This window comes from Vitis vinifera, chromosome 3, assembly GCF_030704535.1.
Source record: "Vitis vinifera cultivar Pinot Noir 40024 chromosome 3, ASM3070453v1".
Lineage (NCBI taxonomy): Eukaryota > Viridiplantae > Streptophyta > Magnoliopsida > Vitales > Vitaceae > Vitis > Vitis vinifera.
Genome location: NC_081807.1, coordinates 7887539 through 7896707, shown reverse-complemented (window position 1 = coordinate 7896707; position 9169 = coordinate 7887539). Strand labels below are relative to the sequence as shown.

Genomic DNA, 9169 nt, shown 5'->3' with positions numbered 1-9169 from the left:
ATCATTGTGAGACCATGTCTCTATTGACTGATCATGGGCCTCCTTTGTTTCAGTACCCATTGTCTCTTTTGATGTGTGTCTTTTTTCAGAGAGATGATGGACTAATCCAAGGCTTCGTACAAAATGAAGAACTTTTGAGCACCATAAAAGGAGATTGGACATATTCAATTTGATGGAGACGAGGCTTGAGCATTGATGAAAAGCTTGAATGCTAAGAACATTTTCTAGGGTTGCCATGGAAGCTTTGGTTTGTTTTAGGTTAACCTACTCTAATACCATGGAGAACATAAACTATTTTTGAAAGGTTGAATTTTCACCACGCTATACTGATTGTTTTCTAAAGAATAAATAAACAATACATACTTTCTTTACACAGAAAATGGAATATTACACAGAATAAGTAAGTAAGATTTCCTTCCAGCCTTGATTTTCCACATTACAAATATGTGTAGACCCTCAATTTTGTCCCTTTAGCACATGTCTTTAAATCCGTTTTCAGTAGTCCACAGTAGCTCATTGGCGGCCCATTGCTACTCATACCACTTAACTTCTTTGAGCCACCTCGGAGACCTTGGTTGAGGAATTTATCTGACCCCTTATTATGATCCTTGGCAATCTTGATTTAAATTAGGCTTCACTTAGATACACTTGGCCCATTAGGCACCACCTTAGGCCCACTTAGGCACCCTAGGCTCGTATAGGCGTATCTCGGCCCATTAGACACCCCTTAGGCCTTCTTAGACAAACTTGGCCTATTAGACCTTTTTTTTTTTTTTTTTAACATTTCTTACATGACTCACATTGTTGCATGATTGCATGGCCTATATGGTTTGTATGACTTTCTTTATTATTTTTATTTTATTTTATTTATTACAAGTTTTCTAAATCTTATTTCTTGGCTTTTTGGGCATAAGAAACGGGCCGCCATTTATTTGGAAGAAGAATCAACGAAATTTTGAAAAAGATGAGACTTTGTTTTTAGAGGAATAGTATGTATATTATTTCCGGGGGGGGAGGGGGGGCGGGGGATCTGTTACAAAAGGAAAAAAATAAGGGAGAATTATGTTTTGGGGTTAGATGGACCCCCAAATTAACAAAAGGTCCATATAATCCTTCAAATTGAGCCCAAGACCTAATGAAAGTATGAAAATTGAGTTGAAGGATATTATCCTTTAGTATTTTCAAAAATGCCCTTTGCTGATTTTGAGAAAAAAAAATATTTAAAAAATATTTTTTATTTAATTTAATATTTTTAAAAAATAATTTTATGTAATTTAATATTTTTAAAAAATAATTTTATTTAATTTAATGTTTTTGAAAAATAATTTTATTTAATTTAATATTTTTAAAAAATATTTAATTTAATTTTTTTTAAAATACTTTTATTTAATTTAATATTTTTTTAAAATATTTAATTTAATATTTTTTAAATACTTTTATTTAATTTAATATTTTTGAAAAAAAATTATTTAATTTTATATTTTTGAAAACTACTTTTATTTAATTTAGTATTTTTGAAAAAAAAATTATTGAAAAAAATTTATTTAACTTAATTTTATAAAATATTTTATATATATTTTTTAAGAGTATATTTATCTATTACTATTTCATATCCTTCAACTCAATTTGAAGAGTTATATGGACCTTTTGTTAATTTTGGCCCTCATCTACCCCAAAACATAATTCTCCCAAAAAATAAAAAATAAATAAAAGGAAATGAAATGGATTTTCTTTTTCATCAAAGGAGTTTTTTTGGGAGGCTGATAAAAAGGACGCAATAGAGAGAGAAAGAGAGAGAATTATCTTTAGGAGAAGCATAGAGGAGAAGGGCAGGGTAACACGCATTGAAGAGAAAGAGATATGTGGACAAATTCAAGTTTGAGAGCAGATTTCTAGAAATGTGCAGTAGCCGAAAGCCAAGCAATTGGAGAGGAGATCGTGCAGGTATGTTTCCAAATATTTGCTATATCACCATTTAATTTTGATTTCTCTTCATTCCCTAGCTATTTCTGAAAATTCATTCTTGTTGTTTGGTGTGGATGCTAAGGGCCATAGTTTGATTTGTTGAGACTGATTTGCTTGCATATTTATGTTATTTTAATCTTCCTTTTAATGTCTTTGTTTCCATCTGAAAGCAATCTGAATACAGGTTTACCTTTGAATTTGATGCTAGAGGTCTTACCCCTGTCTATGTTTCAATCTCACTTCGAAATACCCACCCATTATCTTTTTTTCCCCTGTTTTTTCTCTTTCTTTCTTGGTTTCTCTTTCTATGCTTCTGCATCTACGTTTCTTCCTCTTATTTACTTTGGTGTTCTCGGCTATGGAGACCATGAGTATTCCAAGAAAGGTGGAAACTTTATAAAGATTGTGTACAATGAGGGTTGCTTAGGGTTAGATGGGTGCAGAGGTTGCTACTGTTTCTAGGAGCTCTCCGTGACTTTCTGAACTGGATGTTGGTAGATTTAAACTATGAAGATATCTCTGGTATTTATGTTACTTGCATGACCGATGAAAGAATCTATTACTTTGGGTTTCGTGTCATAAAAAAGGCATGAGGTCATCTCTACATTGGAACTTTCCCACTGAGTGCCTACAACAAGAGATCAGTTCACGACTCTTGCTCTTGGTAGGATCTGGGATGTTTTGAGTAATGAAATGATTGAAGCCGGGTCGAGATTAAATCTGGCAGCTTATGCTAAGTTGGTTGATGTGTTATGAGAGTTGGCCTTTCAAATATTTAGTGCTCCAAGCGGTCTGATAATATCTAGGAGATTTAGTTAGTTTTTTATCCAGTTTCTATTTCAAATCTGTCTTTAACGAAGAATCGAAGCATGATATCACCAAACCATGGTCCTAAAGCTATTAAGGACAATTCACTCGTTTTTGGGCCCATTGAATAGGGAAGTGAAACTATGAGCCACAGAAAGTGAAGAAGGATGTCTGCTGCCTAGTGATGCAGAATCATGGCATTATACTCAGACATTGGACTTGAAGAGTTCAGCCGAACCTTGTATTGAGGAGGCGTTCCTTAATCAAGTGTTAGCATTGTCTAAATCTGGCCTTCTTTTACTTGAAAATGCCAAAAAGAATGCTATATATGTTGTACATTTAGAGTATGGTTCTAATTCTGCAACAACCTGTATGGACTATATAGCAGAGTTTACTATCACTATGCCTATTTAAGTTTTACTGGGACAAGTGAATTATTACATGGTGAACATGTTATTCAGGTATATTGTTTCCAGACACAAGCTATTCAGCAGTTTGCTTTGAACTTATCCCAGTGTTTGCCACTGTTGTCGGAAAATGTATGGGTAGAGAAGTCTGACTCTGGTGTTTCACATTGCGTGACTAATGCAGAAGGGTTTGGCATCTTAGAGCCTCTTGGAACTAAACTTACTAAGATGCCTTTAACTAGTTCTCCACTCAAATCAACTATGCTAATAAGTAGCTCTGAGAGTGAACCTGGTGTGAGATATCTAGTGAGCTCTGCTTCTATTGAGTTTGCCACTTTGAGTCCAGAATCTAAACCTGGTGCTTTACCTTTGGTCAATAATGACAATGATATTGTTTCGATTCCATCACCACCTCTTCCTTTGAGTCCAAGGCTATCAGGAAAGTTATCTGGTTTTAGAAGTCCAACAAATAACTTTGAACCAGGTCTTACTCTTGGCGATCGTGGTGATGGTAACCAAGTAGTTATTGATTATTCAATTGACAGGCAAATGGATACTATTTGTACAACCCTCTCTGATTTGCCTTCTTTAGATGATGATTCAAGGACTGATGAAAACAAAGTTGCACAATATGACAGTTCTACCATTCTAAATCCTACTGTCATGTTCAAACATCCAACACATCTAATTACTCCTTCCGAGATATTCATAGCCATTTCATCTGCTGAAGCTACCCATAACATTGAGAGTAAGAGTGAGTGAGAGGCCAATATTCAAGATGTCTCTATCAACAGTGATGTGACTAATGATGAGGTGGAGGTTAAAGTTGTGGGTGAAATAGTATCAACTCAGAATGATGAATTTGGCTTACAAAGAGAATCTCAGAATCTTGCTTTAGAAAATAAGGAGAAATCCTTTTGCTCCCAGGCTTCAGATCTTGGAATTAAGATGGCCAAAGAGTGCAGTGCATTATCATTTGAAACTTATGTTGTGGAGGAATCTCGCCAAGTTGATGGTGCTAGAATGGAAGCATTGGCCCAGCCTTCAAATGCAGGTGTGAAAGAAGTAATTGATGCTATAAAAGATGTGTCTGGAAAAGTAGTTGATTCCGCCATGCCAACAACAGTTCCTCAATCATCAGCACCAACTACAAAAGAGAAAAAGTATAAGGGGAAAAACTCTGAAGTATCCCCATCTCCAACTGCTTTCAATACAACCGATTCTTCCAATGAACCAGGTGCAAATTTGAGTAGCCCTTCAGTGGAAGCTGTTGTTCCCCATATTCTGGCTATGCAGGACACACTTAATCAGCTTTTGTCCATGCAAAAAGAAATGCAGAAGCAAATATCAGTATTAGTAGTTGTCCTAGTTACCAAAGAAGGTAGAAGATTAGAGGTACTCTAAGACGGAGTATGGAGAAATTTGTCAAGGCCAATGCTGATGCTTTGTGGGCTAATATCCTAAAAGAGAATGCGAAACATGAGAAGTTAGTACGAGATCGTACACAGCAGATAACAAGTTTGATTACTAATAGTTTGAACAAGGACTTGCCAGCCATATTGGAGAAAATAGTGAAAAAGGAAATAGTTGCAATTGTACCAACTGTAGCTCGCACAATTACGCCTATTGTTGAGAAAACAATTTCCTCAGCTATCATAGAGACCTTCCAGAGAGGAGTTGGTGATAAGGCATTGAATCAAGTGGAGAAATCAATTAATTCAAAACTTGAAGCCACTGTTGCTAGGAAAATTCAAGTACAGTTTCAAACTTCTGGCAAACAAGCTCTTCAAGATGCATTAAAATCTAATCTGGAAGCTTCAGTGGTCCCAGCGTTTGAGATGTCATGCAAAGCAATGTTTGACCAAGTTGACTCTACATTTCAAAAAGAATGGTTGAGCATGACTGCAATTCAGCAACAATTTGAATCCACCCATTCTCCTTTAGCACTTGCTTTAAGGGATACCACCTCTGCCACCAATGCAGTGGAAGATGGGGAAGTTTCAACAAGGTCTGGCCTTATTCCCACCAATACCACCTCCTATAGCTGATGTGAAAGATCACCTTGTTTCTCCAGCATTGGAGGGAAAGACTACGCAACCTGGGAAACATATGTTGCCTCTCTCAATGGTTATAGATGAGAAGTTACATTCTACTGAATATTTTTTTCAGGGAGAACTGATCTAACCTCTGGATCACTTAGCACAAGAACCAGCTTTAGAACAAAATAAGCTTCAAGGCACTTGCCAAAATTCAGAAGGGGCACCACAAACATTGCAAGGACCCAGGATGTCCTGTATGCATCCCTATCAAGAATCATTTGCAGGCACAGCTAAGAGCGCGCACTTGTCCAGGTTCTGATTCTAGCTTGCCAACTCCCATAGATGGACCCTGTAAATCCCGTGATACTGTAGAGATAACTAGATTAACTTCAAAGGCTCCTCCAATTGTTGAAATCTCATAAGACCTATAGTCTTCATCAAAACGCATGAGAATAGAGCAGCCCTCCCAACCTCTTCTTGTTGAAAGTGAAGTTCTGCAGTATTGGTTCTTGTAATTACTGAATTTCATGTTCCACAAGATGTACAATGCCAAAAATACCGACACGGTGATGTTAGTATGTCAATTAAATATGAGTTTACATAAGTGAAGATGGAAGTTCCTGTGAACTCTGCACAGGGAAGTTCTAATATTAGTGAACTAAAGAAGAATAATTTAGATGATATCCACAAACAAAGGCCTGATAGTGAACCTATTATATATGATGAGTCTACTAGTTTTGCTAAGGGAGAAAATGTTAAGCTTAAGAATGAGAAGTGATGAAACTTTAATGGTGAGAATTTAATATGGAATGCAAAAAACCTGTCAGTGCAGAAAATTGGAAATTTTGAACCTCCTATTCAATGTTTGACTACTGTTGAGGAGAATCTAGTTGAGCTTACAAATCAAGTTGTCTTTTAAGTTGAAGCATTGGACAGTTGGACACTTTTGTAGTGAATTGGTTTCTTCTATCCAGAATTTCCTGGCTCCACTTCTTTGGCCACCTTGGTGCACACCTCTTCCTCTATTTTCTTCTTTGATTAGGAATTTGTTGTTTTAAATTGAATTTTTGAATCCTTTTTCAACTGAACATTTCTAGCTTTGGAAAATCCATCTTTAGAGTCCTTCTAGTCACTAAATTCCGGATTTTAATAAATTCATTGCCATTTTCTTCTAGGCATGTATTTTCACTATTGTCTTTTATTTCAACAATTTTCACGTTATTTTCGATTTTCAACAAAGCATGAATAAACTTCATGATTCCAAACAATGGAATTCATAAAATCAACTCATGCGAAATTAATTAGGCTTTGGTGGGGGGCCCGACATTCATGATATTTTCTTCAATATAGCTTGTTTGATATTTGATTGATTGTGCTTTTTCTTAATGATACATGAGATTATTTCACATCCATTATTGAGCTAACCTTGTTTCCTCATTTTAGCGCTAAACTCATTGTCCGGGTATGCTCTCTACCACCACACTTTCCAAAATTTCATGAATATGCATGTCATTGCCCTTGTTTGGTGTCATACTTGATTGTCTTGATATTTATTTGATTGTTTGATCATCTTGATGAAAATACATGAGAGATATATTTCTACACTAACTTTCATGTTTTATGATAGCGCTTGAGAAGCGGTCCAAGTACGCATCCTAATTCTCCTTTATTGTGATTTGATTTTGTTTGACATGCTATATTTTTGGAATCATCTTAGTCAACCTAGGTATCTATAATTAATCAATTAATTGTCACATTTCCCTTAACTTAGTTAGTAAAGACCTTTATAGGGCTTAGAGGGGTACTACCTCTTAGAGGTACCTTTCCAATAAGTAACCTGATCCTTGGACCTAAACTCGGGTTTTTCAAAGACATGCTTTTCCAAAAATTATGGAGTCACTTTTTTAGGGTTTTTCTTTCTTATTTTATTTTTCCTTTAAAATAAAAATAAAATAAGTAGCGACTCTGAATTTTCTAAAAATTAATTTTTCATAAATAAAAAGTGAATCTCGTCGATCAAGTGGGGATGCACATGAAAAATGCAGGTCTACAATATGGAGAGTAGTTTTCCTTTCTAGAAAATTGCATTATCAGCTAGCTGACTTTCCACATTACAAATATGGAGAGTAGTTTTCCTTTCTGGCATATTGCATTATCAGTTGGCTGAGTTAGAGTTTCCTTTATCAGATAATACTCGATTTTAGAGAACTTGTCGTCATGATTCATGTGTTTTGTTTCTTGCTATGATGAATAATGGAATATATGGACCAAGTGGGAGAATGTTGGGATTTTATTTCTCCTGGATCTTCGATAATAAACCGAAGACGTGATTCAGAATGTGGTCCACATCATTCCATCAATTTAGGAACAAGGATTAATGCTCGGAACCACTTTTGCATTACTACCCCATGTTTTGTGCACACTCTAAGCAGACTCGGTGATGGAGAGAGTCTTTAAAAAGGAGCAGAGCACTAATGGGTAAGGTTTCCTAAGCCTTCAATCTCTTTCAGTTTTTCAAAACACCATCTAAGTGGAGGTTGAGAAAGGTTTAGAAGCACCTAAAACCTGAAAATTGAAAAACACATTTTTAACCTGTAAGAATGGCAATGGCGAGAGGTACGTTTTGAATCTGTTTATAATTCTACTTATGATCTAATTGTTATTTAATGATTGTTATAGCATGTTTAGATTATTTTTGTCCCTCACAAGTTGCGGGGTTAGTTTCTAAACTTCAAAATTTTTGCAGACCTTTCTTTTTTGATCTTTCAGCTGTTGTAATTCAAAACTCCACTACAATGCATCTCACAGTTCCACACTACTGTTTTTTTTTTTTCTTCTTTTTTTATTGCAGATTCAAAATCAAGTATTCGGACAATAAGTATCAAATGACATATGCCATTGTAAAGGCAAGAAAAACTTCATCAAAAAGTTCTTCTTTTCAATTATGTTCTCAAATGACAACTAAAGTTCAACTACTTGTTTCTTTTGCTCATACAAGGAGGTGGTCACACAACTCCAAAATATAAGCCTAAGGAATGTTTTGCCATGGCTTATAGGTGGTTTTCTTATTACTTTTTCTAGTTAAAAAGTTTATTCAACAATTTCACCTAATTTTTATGGGTTTTGCCAAGTAAAATCTCATTATTTTTAATGATGCAAGGAGGCAATGTAATAATGTTCACTTAGAATTATGTTCTACCTTTGTCCTTTGTTCTAATAACCCCTGTGAAAAATTTGTAAAATCCAACTATAACTAAAATACTAAAACTCGGTTATTAATTGCCAATTACAAGTGAGGAACTAATGCATTACAAACTATTTTCACCTCTATCGCTTACCAACAAGTCCAAATATCTCCTATAAACAAGTGCCTTTAGATAGTTATTTCCCAAGAACTTTATGTTGTCTTATAAGTTTGATCATGTAGGGGTAGATTATGGGAGTATATATATAGAGTAGAATTAGTGTTAACCTAATTTTTATGAGTTTTTTGGATAGAGCTCTCGGCTATAGACTACACACTTCCAAAAATGATTTATCAATATTTTGAAGAGACATATATCTTTATTTTTTTCAAATAGCAAGGGGACACACATTTTTATTTAATTAAAATATTAATATTATCCAAATTTTCCTTATTTTAATAATAACATTTAAAAATATGGTTCTCAAACATTAAATCCAATCGCATGGTAGTGATAAATACTTCTGCTTCTACTTCTTCTATGCCTTAATACAAAAGTCAAATGCAATCCCAAATATGTCCAATGTATGTGTTTGAAGAACAGAAACTATTTTTGAAAGGTTGAATTTCACCACACTTTACTGATTGTTTTCTAAAGAATAAATAAACAATACATACTTTCTTTACACAGAAAATGGAATATTACACAGAATAGGTAAGTAAGATTTCCTTCCAGCCTTGATTTTCCACATTACAAATATGGAGAG

General features: G+C 34.8%; 1 long non-coding RNA gene and 1 pseudogene across 1 annotated transcript; both read left to right on the top strand.

Annotated features, from left to right (window-relative positions):
- Positions 1-1753: 1753 nt before the first annotated feature.
- On the top strand, positions 1754-8416 carry LOC109122384 (uncharacterized). The gene is made up of 2 exons (XR_002029836.2): positions 1754-1944; positions 8070-8416. It is a non-coding gene; the product is annotated as an uncharacterized LOC109122384 (long non-coding RNA).
- Positions 1938-8416, top strand: LOC100249801 (enhancer of mRNA-decapping protein 4-like; annotated as a pseudogene).
- Positions 8417-9169: the final 753 nt, after the last annotated feature.